Source organism: Calliphora vicina, chromosome 5 (assembly GCF_958450345.1).
Source record: "Calliphora vicina chromosome 5, idCalVici1.1, whole genome shotgun sequence".
Classification (NCBI taxonomy): domain Eukaryota; kingdom Metazoa; phylum Arthropoda; class Insecta; order Diptera; family Calliphoridae; genus Calliphora; species Calliphora vicina.
In genome coordinates this window covers 65651842-65666721 of record NC_088784.1, presented here as the reverse complement: position 1 = coordinate 65666721, position 14880 = coordinate 65651842, and the positions used below count along the sequence as shown (strand labels likewise).

At 32.4% G+C, this 14880-nt stretch overlaps 1 protein-coding gene across 3 annotated transcripts in view; it reads left to right on the top strand.

Moving 5' to 3' along the window:
* Positions 1-7470: 7470 nt before the first annotated feature.
* Positions 7471-14880, top strand: part of Dh31-R (Diuretic hormone 31 Receptor) — a 289250-nt gene continuing 281840 nt past the window's right edge. For all 3 annotated transcript variants that reach the window (XM_065513351.1, XM_065513352.1, XM_065513353.1), the window contains exons 1-2: positions 7471-8019; positions 14543-14560. The gene's annotated coding sequence lies outside the window, so the exon portion shown is untranslated. The remainder of the gene's footprint in view (positions 8020-14542; positions 14561-14880) is intronic.

Here is a 14880-nt window from a genome sequence, read left to right as displayed (position 1 = left end):
TGATCATCACATTGGGATTTATTGAGATTATAATAGGAAATAAAAATATGAAAAAAGTTTTTTGTACCTGATATTTAAATTTTTTATTTTTTCGAGTTCAATTTCCTTACTGTTATGAATTTTAAGTAAAACCTATTTAGAATATTATATTCCAGATAATTTTAAATGTACTATGCACGTTTTACTAAAATCGGAAAATGTCTTGTTTTAGAGATAATACAGTTTGTGGGTCATTTATGTATTTGATGCTTATTTTTGTATAGTTATTCTCGGAAGTGAATTGTATATGGGAGCTATGGCCAACTATGCACTTATCGTCAGAAAATCCAGTAGTATGATTTTTGCACACATACAACTGATGTGTGAAAAATTTTTTTTTTTGGTGAAAATCGAGGTTGTCCGGATTTTTTTCCTCAATATCAGCCATTTGTGAACCGATTTTGCTGATTTTAAATAGGAAACTTCCCGAAAGCATGTCTGACAGAATTATTGAAGATTTGGATCACGAAGATATCTGGGGTCTTTAGAAAATTGATTTCAACAGACAGACGGACAGACTGACGGCCATGGCTTAATCGACTCTGCTATCTATAAGGATCCAGAATATACTTTATAGGGTCGGAAAATTATATCGTGGAAATTACAAACGTAATGACAAACTTATATGTATATACTCTTCTCACGAAGGTAAAGGGTATAATATTATTTTAGTAATATTTGAAAATCTGACACTATGGTAACGATCAATAGTTTGGTGTAAGGCATTCCAGTGACAATCTTAACTATGACTCTAACACAAACAATTAAATACATTATTGCAGTATTTAAAATTCATTAGGATTTCAAACAAATTTCTTTATAATTTGCTATTAAACATTCACTTTTATGTGGCCATATATGTATAGATAGACGGTTATTTGAAATTAATAACAAATCATTATTTATTCTAATAAAATACATATATTATTTGAAGACCATTGCACATCGTACAAACATTTCTTTATGAAATCCTGTAGTGACTACTTACTCCTAGTTTTCATATTTATCTATTGATTTAAAAAGCGTTAAAGTCTCTTGAGTATCTTTAACAAAATGTACAGAGAATATTTGAAATATTTAAGTGTATACCGTCTGTACGACTCCTTGCCCCACCCCTCTTCTGATTAAATAGGTATTGTTAGTGTTTTTATTGTGTGCGCCACCCCAAAATACATTTATTTTCAAGTGAGTGAGTGACTGCCACTTGTTGAATATAATTTATTAATCGGATGCTAGTGAATAGATAAAAAGATGTTAAAAAGAATATTTCTAATTGTTGATTTCTTTTTGTGAGTAAAAAAATGTATATAGATGAATGTATGGTTGGTTGGATGGATTGTTATTTTACATTAAAAGACAATACGAAGTCACTGCTGTGTTGTCTAAAAAAAACACCGCCAATTGTTAATTGTAAATACAACAAGTTTGAGGAAAGTTACATCAAACATGTTGCAGACAGAAACGTAGACAGTTGTTTAGAAAAACTGGGTGGGGGTATAACGAACGTGACCAGATGATTTTTTGATTTTGTCATTCCGTTTGAAACGTATCTAAATATTGGTCGTAGAACCAAAAAGTATATATTCTTGGTCCTTATAAAACTCTAAGACGATCTAGTTATGTCCGTCTATTTGTCTGTTGAAGGGGACGTACTTAGGAGAATACAATTTTCCTGCATATAAATATTCTTTGTTGATCAGAAATGTTTTGTGTGGAAAACGTGCAAAATCGGTCCAATTAAAAACATTTCCTTTAAATAAACCGTATTCTTTTGATTGCAAATAGAAGTAGTTTAAAATTGTAACATATCTTTATTTATTCAAATTTACACAACAATTTAAGTAGTCACTTTCTTTTAATACACACACTCATATTACACACTTTATAATGTACAAGAATACACTTGATCACAGCGCCTATGATCAACTGACTGACTGCAATTTCTGTGCCATCTTCTAATAGTTTCATGAATTAACTATCTAATTAACAAAACTAGAATGTTTCAATATAATATTTGGCACAGCCGAATATAACACTCTTACTTGTTTAAACAATATTTCGAAGAAAATATGAAAAAGTAGGGATTCTAAAAATCGTGTTATGAAAATTTAATGTTTATGTTTCAATTAATGTATTTATTGTAATAAAATCAGAAACCTATAATTTGCAGAAAATTATTGATTTTGTTATTACAGTAAAATTGATAATCCGGACCTCGTTAACCGGTACTAGAACTTTTTTATTATTTATTTTCTAGTTTTCTTCTGAATTTCAGTATTTATGAAAGATGCATTCAGTAAGAGAACAATGCTTTTAAATTTTTATTTCTTATTGGACTAGCACTCAGGAATGACCCCTACTCATGCAAAGCATTATGTTGGAACTATGAGAATAGGTTAAGGCAGTAAGGAAAGAGGGAGTAGTGTTTGTGGAATTCGATTTGAACTTTCCTACATTAAAAACAAGTAAGAAAGTATGGCCGGTCAAGTCTGACCACATAATACCCTACACTAAGTAAATGAGCAAAATCATTTTTCTTTTAAAATTTCAATAATTTATATTCGTGAGTGATTTTCGGAGTGAGCCCTATTAGAGAGCTATGACCAATTATGGACCGATCACCATGAAATTAGGTCGTCTGATTTATATCTATATGAATGTTATTTATGTTGAATTTTATGTGTATACCAAAATTTTTAGGAGATTTATGCACGTTAAAGTGATTTTATGGGATCTATGACTAATTATGAAGCGGGAAGTTTGTTCCATATACGTACAGTAAGGCTAAAGAACGAATTTTCCCTGTAGTGTGTTGTACGGTCCACTGGTCAATCGAAAAAGGGATGTTTTCTTGATGAAAAACGTGTATTACGTGAAAATCGGCGGGTATCAGCAACATGTTCCCTAATTTCATCAGAACACATTGTGACGATGCTCCAGTGAAAGGAAAGCATTCATGTTTTGCCTGATTGCCCCAATCTCCGACAGGCTTGGTCTGTAATTGCATGAATGTGAATGGCAAATGTTGCTGTTATCTGCAAAATAATAGAAAGTGTTGGAAGCTTAACGTAGAAGGTCGTTTAGAACAATTAAGAATAGAGTAGGATAAAGAATGGAGCCTTGCGGTACCTCTGAATTTATCTTGAACTAGTTTGAGGATATCCCATCTATAACAACTCGTATAGTGCGATCTCTGAGAAACATTGATATAAATTGAGATAAGTTAATACCGAAACCAAAAGCAATAAGTTTTGATAAAAATGCAACATGCCACACTCTATCAAAACCCTTGGGAATATCTAGAGCAGGGAAAGGCATTTACTCTGCGTTTTTCATTTACTCTTCTCTTACGTGCGTGTGCACACGCATTGTAGAGAAATAAACAACTTTTAATCAGTCTAGCTTGAGAACTCAAAATAAAGTTTACTGACAACACCGATTCGTGGTGAGAGCGGAGAGAGTGTATAATTAATACAATCGTATAGGTTGCCTTTCCCTGATCTAGAGCCACCACTTTACTTTTGAATGGAACGACACAATTTTTCCGATATGAAGGCTAGCAAGTCTCCCGTAGAGCGTCCTCTAAGGAAGCAATACTCCAAATCTTTAACCAGATGGTAGTTTAAAATACTTTCCGGAAAAAATTGCTATTGGATGGTAATTTTCAGGGTTATTAGCATCTTCCTTTTTAGAAATTTGCGTGACATTATTAACCTTCCAACATACAGGAAATACGCCGGCACTGTATAATATGCTGATTAGGTTAGCTAATGGACGAGCTAACGTCCAAGAGCACTGCTTCAAGACCAGCACTGGTATCCCATCTGGTTCAGGAGACTTATTTACGTTGAGATCCGATAGAACCCCTTTTACAGCACGAACTCGAAAGAATATATTTGGCATAGTCACTAATACTATTTCGAGTTTGGGCATTAATTGGTCACTTTCCGGCAAGGGAAAATACTTGCGAATAATTCAGCTAAAAGGTTAGCTTTATCGACCGGGTCAGTGAATATTTGGTCATACATTAAAAGAGTCAGAATGGAGGAACTAGCATTATCCTTTACTCTTTTAACGAATTACCAAAAGCTTTTAATACTCCGGGGAGAAGTTTTCGCACCTTAGTACTTTGACACACGAAGATGTTGCCTTTTTGCGTTTTGACTATTGCTCCAAGTTGTGAACTTTCCTCTCTGGGTCTGATTGCTATTTTGTAAGACTGATTAAACCAAGATTTTTGTCTAGGTATAATCAAAGATTTCTTTGATGGAATGAAAGTCTTCATTCCCAATATGATTATTTTCTCAACCATTTTCGCCATGGCATTGACGTTATTGTCTAGGAAACAAAGTTTCCAATAAAAATGCCGAAAGAAATCGTTGAGCTCAACCCAACAAACCTTTTCGTAGATAAAAATTTAACATTTCGTAGCTGTTTGTGAAACATTGCGAAGTTCCGAGAGCAAAAAGGAGACGGAAATGGTGCAATGATCCGAATTACCGAGAGGTGCAAGAACATCCACTTCATACTTTTCATGGTGTGAGGTGAGAAAAAGGTCAAGCGTGTTATGTTGGTGCCCTTCAACATATGAAATGTTCATTCTCTAATTGCTCAAGGTGATTGCGCGCGGCGAATTGCTCAACATTTTGGAAAAGCATCGTGATTGGTGGGTATACATGATTGGTCACAGCCGAATATAACACTCTTACTTTTACAATAATGGTGAGTTAAAAAGATAATGTTTACGATAGATCTTGACAATGAATATTGTTGATGACACCCTCTGCAGGTTAAAAAATGCATTCCAATTTGACAATTGTTATATGTTATATTTTCAATATATTCTTTGAATTATTACATAGTAACATTAAAATCTAACATTTAAATGCATGGACCAAAGTCAATTAGAGAATAAAAAATTAAAGAAATCGTTTAAACCAGATAAATGCACCAAAATCGTATTATATCGGCTCATCCGTAATATATTGTTTTGGTAAATTGTATTATAAACTAAACTAGACTAGACAGACGTTGTCCTGTCCAAATTAAAAAAATCTTTTTGTTCGATTTGTGAGAAGGGAAGCTGTTTGAAATGTGTAAAAATTATAAACCTAAGTCAAAATTCTAAATCTTGCAACCGGAAACTGCAAAAGTTTAAAATCGAATGGCATGTCGGTCGGAACCATTGGGAACCAAGGGGTCTTCTCCCTTGTACTTTCCTATAAGTATTGTTGCTTCGATGACGTAATTTATAATTTTTTTTTATCGCAAGTCCGGTGCTATTACAAAGACGTGGTTTGTTTTTGATTCGTAACATTATGATTACCGATCCGACTTTCAGATTGTGAGGCGGTAATCGGGGTAATTCCAGCGAGTTTAAAAACATCATCATGGAAAGTGACGGAATCCACCGAATTATACGTAATCAATTCGACAACAATTTCACTTTGAATATTAAACTTCAAGTCGTCGACATCAATGTTTTTTGCAGCCAATATAGCAGGTTCGCTCAACCAATCATGATTTTTGTAATTTTGTGCAATGTTTGGAAACACCTTACGGATCAGTTCGGATTTTGATTCGGTGAACTGGCAGAAAGCGAAGGGAAATTGAGCCGGTCGAAATGTCAACAAATTGCCAATGTCCAGCAATTGTTTGGAAAATACTTCTCCAGATTGATCGTTCTGCAGCTCGACACTCATGTTCACTAAACGGACGACTTCAAACATGCATACCTAACAACCGAATCATCGCACCACCAAACCGGCTTTGATTGTTTCGTAAATCTTGTAATATATTGTGTAATGCCTCCAAAGCTTTTTAAGCACCATTGTACTCATCCCAAAGTTTGGACATCACACTGTTCTTGGAAATGTTGCATGTTGGATTTTCATTGATTTATACAATGGCAACTTGAGTGATGAATGAGCAGTTCGACCGCCTTCCAACAACGTAGCTGCAGTACAAGTGCAATATCATTCTGCAAGCGTGTCATTTCCAAAATCAACGCAATCAAAAAAGTTTTTCCAGTTCTATCGAGAGCGTCGAAAATCCCTCGTACGCATATTTTTGTTGTCGATTCAACAGTAGAACGTTTGTTCGAACTGATTCCCTCAAGGCATTGCAATCATATTGTTTTTCGCATCGCAACTCTTGATTAAATGCGTCGTGCATCGGATAATACCTTGTTCGATATCATCAAGCACATATCCTCAATTAATATCAAAGCCTCGTTGTAAATTCCCTCGCTTAATTGCTAATTTGGATTTGATTTTTTAATACGCATCTGATGCAAAAAATCATCACACATGGAATCTTTGTATTTGCTCCATAAATCAGTCGGTTTGGATTGGAAGCATGTTGAGATAATTATCGAAAACAATGTTCGTATTTGCGGTCGATCAACTCGTTGTAATACATTCTCCTCAAAAGTACACTCTATGACTATTTTCCAGATGTACGGCTAAATGAACAACACTTGGATGTCTTTCATGAATGGCAATTGAAAAAATGCGCCAAATTGCTTTGTTACTGCTAACATAGCAGCCCATTTGAAATTGAGTGACTTCATTGTTGGAATTGTCAGAACTAACTCAGCCATGTCACTGCCGTTGGTTACATATTTGCAGATGTAGTTGGTAAGTGGGCGTATTAGTGGTAGTGAACTGTAAAAAACTTTTATGGACTATTGAGAATATTTAAAAAAAAATAACCCAGATCGATCCTAGCGTTTTGTGATTTTAGATATGTATATCGAAAAAAAGTGGGAGTAAAAGTGGGCGTGGTTAATTTTTCTTTCAGTAAAAACTTAATTGGATCGGTGCAGCCGTTTTCCAATTTTATATAAATCGAAAAAAGTGGGCGTAAACGTGGGTGTGGTAAATTTTTCTTTCCGCAAAAACCTATGTTGGACTATGACGAACATTTAAAAAAAATTGTCCGAATCGGTAAAGCCGTTCATAACTGATGCAATTACCAACGATAGACATTTGATTTTTATTTATATAGAAGAAGATTTAAGTCGAACTGAAATTACGGTTACCGTTTCGAATTGGTAGCCAACCTTGATTGTTTGTATCTTCACTTTATTTTCAAATTCTAATAATTAATAGTTTGAAAGTAGCCCTCTTTCCCCACTTAATGTCTACGCTACCCCTTTCAAACATGTTGTAAACTACAAAAATCTTCAGTAACATTTCTCCACCACACACACACAAATATTTACTTTCTTCTCCCCCACAACAATGGAGCAGTATTTGCTATAGAGCTACAATGTTGCTGGACACAAAAGTGTTAGAAACAAGTACACAACACATTAAAAACACAAAACAATATGTTGCAAGCAACAAATGTCTTATTATTGTATCTGTGTGTTGTAAGTACACCAACCACATGAATGAATGGAAGAAAAAATTCGCACGCACGAAAAAAAATCTTCCTCATACAAAACAGATGGCAAAATCAGTCGTTGCCAAACTGCCGGTTATTTAAATTGTAAAAAGCGGACGAAAGAAAAGAAAATTTAGGCGGAAAATAATATCGAGCGAACTGTTACGAAAAGCGAACTAAAAGAATTTTCAAATGTAAATTTAAGCAAAAATAATATTTTAATCAAGTGTTTTAATAATTTGATGCGAAGAAGATTATAGAGAAATTTTTTGAAAGAAATTTATTGTTTTGATTACAAAAGTAAATAAACAAATTCGAATTATTATTAGTTGTGAATTCTATTTAGTAAAGAAATTTAAGAAATCATCTAAATAAAAATTAATGTTTAAAGAAAATAAACAAATGAAATAGTTAAATGTGTGAAGAGTGTTTGTTTTAATTTTTATGATGAATAAATGAAGAAAGAAATTGAAAGAAAAGCATTAATAAAATTTTAAAGTAAATAGTGAAAAAATATTTAAAAAAAAGAAAATCTAATTAAAATCTATAATAAGAAGTGTTTATCAAAAAATTAATAGAAACAAATTTAAAGTGAGTTGTGTTATGCGGATATTTACAATAGTTTATAAAATATGTATATTTAAAATTGTGTTTGTTACTCTACATCAGGTTCTATTTAAGAATTTTCCTAATCGATTTCAAAATAAAATTTTTAGTTTATTTTACAAATTTATTTAATCGACTTATTTATATACCTCGTGTACCAGAATAATAATACCCCTCCGATTTGTTTGTAATTCGAATACGCCATGATTGCATGACGATCGTAACTGCCTCTGGAATTTATATCAGATTCGAAAAATATGTTCTGCAAGATATTTAGATTATTGGATAACGCTAACCCTTGCCGCATCTGCTCTGAAGTTTGCAGTTGCGTTTACTACAAATATTTAAATTTTTGTTTATACTTTTGTTTAATATGATAATTTTAAAATCATTTGAAAATTGTTTACAGTTTGTACAATTTACTAATGCAGGACTAGTTTGACAGACTAATAAATACGCAGAGTATTTTTACCCATTCCACTCCAATTTAAAGTTTTTGAATTTTTTAAACAAATTTTATTAATTTTTTGAAGTTTTATTAAAGATAACTGGGAGAATAAAAACGAACGTTTTTGGCTAGCTTATTTTAAATAGTTTAGTGCATATTATTTAAACATGCCCTGTATATAAGGATTGTTTGTGTTGAACTTCAACGAGGTTTATAAAATGTTAATGGGTATTTATGTGATTTTCGGAATTGTACTATATATGCGGGCTATGACCGATCTACAAAAAATATATTCATGTGATTTTTTTTACATGGCACTAAGCCCTAGGCTATATATCTTACATTTGTATTGCGGATTTTTGTGTATAGCTTGAACTATTTTCTTGTCTAAAATTGGATATCATAGACGAGTTTTAGTTATGAAAATGTTCTTTCGTTAAAAATACTTATTCAATTCTGGTCTTCCATGAAAGGAAACCTACCAGATGTGGTAATTATTGTGCTCACAGTATATCTCCTAAAGACAGTGATCTTGTCTCTAGGAGTTTACCCGAATGATTGGAAAATCTCCCAAATTATTATGATACCCAAGCTAGGAAAGGATTTCACATTGGCATCATCACAGACCGATTAGCTTATTGCCTTGTTTGTCTAAACAATTTGAGAAAATAATCCATGGGAAAATTAACATTCCTACATAGTCAACACATTATCCCAGATCATCAATTCAAACTCCGTGAGCATTACGGAATAATTGAACAAGTTAACCGCCTAACTGCAGAGATACGAAAATCTTTCTAACAAAAAAAGTACCGTTCTGCAATATTTCTAGATGTTGCCCAGGCTTTTCCCAAGGTTAGGCACAAAAGTTTAATAAATAATACACAACTAATGTATTCTAGTACACACAAAATACTAGAGTATTACCTATCGGATCGCTTGTTTAGGATAAAATGCGGCGATTATGTGACATGCGACTATGCGATCAATGCAGGTGTACCTCAGTATAGATCTCATACAGAGGACACAATCCAAAATTCTTAGATCCATGACGCGAGCTCAATGGGAGAACATCCACAGAGACTTAGATGTGCCTTTGGTCAGTGATGAATTTAGAAAAACTCGTGAAGCTTATTTGTCAAAAGTACATCATCATCCAAATCCGATCGGAAGGCAACTTGCAGTAACTCAAGACAGCTGATTTACGACTCATCTAATTTGAGACTAATTTGCCAAACATGATTTTTCCACTGAGAGAACAATAAAGGTTTTAGTTATAAGATTTAATTGTAAGGCCTAGACATAAAAGGCAGAAACAATATTATAATAAGTCCCGGTCCACACTGCCAAACATTGGCTGGAAAAATTTTTTAAATTCTCTTTTGAAACTGCATTCGTGGCCACTAGAGGTACCCTTAAAAAATAGATTTGCTTTGGATGGGTCTTATTATACCCTACACCACCATAGTGGGGAGGGTATTATGCGTTTGTGCAGATGTTTGTAACGCCCAAAAATATTAGTCTAACACCCACCTTAAAGTATACCGATCGACTTAGAATCACTTTCTAAGTCGATTAAACGATGTCCGTCCGTCCGTCTGGTCGGCTGGCTTGCTTGCTGTCCATGTAAACCTTGTGCGCAGAGTACAGGTCGCAATTTTAAAGATATTTCGATAAAATTTGGTACATATTATTTTTTCGGCCCAAGGACCAAGCCTATTGAAACTGGCTGAAATCGGTCCATTATTTCACCTAGCCCCCATACAAATGTCCTTCCGAAATTGGACTTTATCGGTCATAAATGTTTAATTTATAAATGTATTGCCACAAATTTCGCTCCAAATAAGTTTTATATATACAAAATTCATGTCACCAAATTTTGTTACGATCGGTCCATAATTAGTCATAGCTCCCATATAGACCCGCTTCCGAAAATGACTTTAACGTGCATAAATCGCTTAAAAATGTTGGTATACTCACAAAATTCAACATAGTAAACTTTCATATAGACACAAATCACACGACCTAATTTCATGGTGATCGGTTCATAATTGGTCATAGCCCCCATATAAGGCTCACTTCCGAAAATCCCTCAAAAATATAAATTATTGAAATTTTAAAAGAAAAATGTTTTTGCTCTTTTACTTAGTGTAGGGTATTATATGGCCGGGCTTGACCGACCATTCTTTCTTACTTGTTTTATTCATTAGTAGCTAAAACTAACTACTGCAAAATTTAAGTACAATCGGATAACTAGAACACGTGCCAGAAATCGATTGAATGTTGTAATATTGGGTAAATAATGGTACTTTTTTTGATATCTTAAAAAAAATTTCCTATTTAAATACTATTTTTAACATTTGAAATAAACCTAAGCTTCTAAATTTCATTTGTACTTTATTTATTTTACTTAATTTTCGAGATTAACAGCCATTTTAAGGGTATTTTCCTATAAACGCACTTTAATTTATGGGCCACTGTAGCATTATTAATAATGTGTGGATGATCCTTTGTTAAGGATTGTTTCAAAAATACGGTCTGGAATTGATTCCACTAATGTTTTAAGCAGATCGTAATCAATTTCCTCCCAGACTTGTTTAATTTTTAGTTTCAGCTCTGTTACAGTCATTATGCTTTCATTCTGGGCATTATTTGCATAAACTTTACGGGCCATGTATCCCCACAATTTCTCCATTGGGTTTAAGTCTGGACTACAAGCCGACCAGTCCAACAGAGGAATGCTATGTTCATTTAACCAAGATTTCGATTGCTTAGAAATATGGATTGCAGCATTATCTTGTTGGAATATGCAATCTTCATCCATTTTTTCATCCATAAATGAGAGAAGAGCATCTTCCAACAGTTCGTTATAAATCGCACTATTCATTTTTGTCGGAACAAAACATATTTTCGACTTGCCAACTGCAGAAAACGCTGCCCAAACCATAACACTGCCACAACCGAAATTACGTTTTGACATCCGAACATCGTTTGATCTCAAATCGTGCCAATAGCATGAGTATGATTCAGGACCGTCTAAATAAAATTTTTTTCGTCAGAAAAAATTACTTTTTTCCACTCATCTGTCCATTTCATATATTTTCTTGCGAATTTTAGACGATTTTCTTTATGGTGCTTTTTTAGCATTGGTTTACATTTCGGCATTTTCCATTTTATGTTTTCATCGTTTCGTAAAATGTGTGCAACGTGTTTGGAAGTCACTGGAAGATTCAGTTTATTCTTTATTTGTTTGGAATTCAATTTGTTGCGGGTTGCTTCTTGTTTTATTAGATTAAGTTGTCTTCTTGTTAGTTATGTATTTCCCTTTGTAGGTTTGCGAACTCCATAATTTTGACCTTTCTTCAAGAAATTTCGCACCACGCATCGAAAAAAGTACCATTATTTACCCAATTTTACAACTTTCAATCGATTTCCGGCACGTGTTCTAGTTATCCGATTGCACTTAAATTTTACAGTAGTTAGTTTTAGCTACTAATGAACAAGATAAGAGCCATCCAAAGCAACTCTATTTTTTAAGGGCACCTCTAGTGGCCACTAGGGATGCCAATCCCGATCCCTAAAATATTAAAAAATTTGGTAATTTGTTCGGATTTGTTAATCCCGAAAAATCCCGTTATTGTTTTTCACAAATCCCGGGATTTTTCGGGATTAACAAATCGGAACAAATTACCAAATTTTTTAATATTTTAGGATGAAACTTAGAAAGCTAAATTTTAGAATACTTATGATACTAATATAAAACAAGTAAGAGTGTTATATTCGGCTATGGCGAATCTTTTATACCCACCATCAATATGTAGATTTGGTCTTCTATGGGGACTTGAATCAGTATTTATGAATGAATGAAATTTATGTTAATTTCATTATATACAAATTATTTATTGACAATAAAATATTTTCTGATATAGAGGTTATATTATTATGGACTGGTCCTCACAAGAGTTGGTAGAAAGATTAATTTTCATATACAACTTGTTTATTCAATTTTATCACTATATTTATTATAAAACAATTATGAATGTTAAAGTCATTTTCTGAAGGGGGCCATATATGGGGACTAGGGATAAATGTAGCCCGGTTTCCGCAATACTTTATATATATTTTAATTCAATGCATTAGTTTTTGCTTTGTTATATTTCTACTTAGTGTATTAACGAAATAAATAGTTTTTATTGTTGAACTTGATGTTTTTTGACATTTAATTAAAATCCCGGGATCCCGGGGTCCCGAAAAATCCCGGGATTTACATTTCTAAAATCCCGAATCCCGGGATTTGTAAAACCCAGTCCCGTTTGGCATCCCTAGTGGCCACACAGTGAAGTTTTTGTATTCATCAACAAACTCAAATGTTTTGCAGCAAATGTTTCACAGTATGGATGGGGACTAAACGTATAAAAACTTTCGAGACTGTGCGGCACGGTTAGCGTTTTCAAATCAGAACATTTCCAGATTTTTAGTCTAATGTTTATTGCCTCTTAATCATACTCAATTTTATTAACAACATTTTCCATCTATCAGTCAAAGAATTTGGTATTCCAACTTTGTAAAATAAAAAGCCTTAAAATTCATATATATTTTTATATATGTATTTATCTGTGGACTTTTGACAAAACAACTTAAGTGGAATTTTAAAGTAAAAACTTTTAAATTGATTGTCAGCGGCGCTCCCGGTGGGTTAAAGTAATTCGGGTACGCTGAATTCAGTGGTGCCAATCGTAAGGTTAGCTCGTATTTTCGAGATATAACGTTATTTCGAAAATGGAGGAGGTTGCACAATGTATATTCGCGAAAGCGTTTGGCTTATTGAATAAACTAAAAAAACCGAAATTCCGCAATAGAAAGCAACACTAACCACAAAAAAGGAGAAATAAATGAGAAGCATTGCCAGCTTAGACAAAAATCAGTACATTAGTTATTGTGCCTTTAACAAAAGTTTATGAATACAATACTTTTATAAATGATTTTTAAAGCTAAAGTGTTCGTTAACAAAATTGTGTTTTAAATCTACAATAAGGTTTTTTTATGCATATAGCCGTTAGTCTACAACTGTTTTTTAATCTGAGCAGTTGTTTTAGAAATATAATTTTTTTTGGAAAACAAAAATTATTTTTTAGGAAAATTTCGATTTTTTTATTTTTTAAAACGGCATAAAAAATTGGAAAATGCAAACAAAAAAATTTATATTTTTAAAACTATTGCGAAGATTAAAAACATATTAATCATTACTTAAAGGTAATTTTATTTTGGAATTTTGGTTTTTTCAGTTTATTCAATAAACTAAACCGTTTTTGAGTTACGCGAATAATAGTTTAAGCCGCTGGGTGCCCCTCTTAACAGAAAAAAAGTGTAAATTTCATGCACAGTGCAATTATTTTATTATTTTCATCCTCCGGCAAATACATGTAAATTAAATATGTCAGTTGTTATACTCGCTAAACAGGTTTCTTGGGTGTTCGAAAAATATATGTAATTTTACTTTGACATTTGTATTTGAATTACTAAAAAAATATGTTAAATATAAAAAAGAAATTTTGGTTAAACGGTTAATCGACACAAATTAATCTGTTTATTTGTTATTTAAAAATCGTCAATTTTGAATTATTCGAACAGTTAACCGACTAAAATTAATAGGTTAACCGATTAACGGTTAATCGATTGAATACCGTAGTATATATTTTAAAACACATAAATTTAAAATATTAAATCGATTAATTGTAAAAGAGTAGGAAAGAAAGACGATTTACTTTTACTATTTGTTATATATAGGAAATAAAATGCGTTATTTATTCTGTGCAAATATGTTGTTTAAGGTTGCCAATGGAAATATATACACATTCGTTATAGCGAGCTTTGCCAGTATTCTAGTTTTAACATTTCTATGGCCCATCTTACTTATAATTGGTGTAGAGTAACATACATACATATATAAACGACCTCTAATCGATTATAATTTAATTCAATAATTAAGAAGTGTTTTTTTATATAAATATGTATATTTCCATCCATGTTTTCAACAAACAAAAACCACAAATTAAATAGGATAAATGTTTGGTTAATGTAAGTATGTAAACCATAACAAATTACATATTTATTATTCCTTTCAAAATATTTCGTCGATATTTAAAAGCAGCTATATTTTTTGTATAAATAAATGTCAAATTCTTTATTTTACTATTTTGAAAATAATATTTTATGTAAACATTGTGCTAAACAGCGAATGGTTAATTATTGATGAGCCTCGAAGTGAATTGATTTTGATTGATATCTGATAAACTCATTGGGTCATTAACAATACATTAAATTTGATTCGTTAAGTGTTTTTACGTATTTTATATATTTTCGTGTTCTCATTTTACTTGATTTTAGTGATTTTTTTT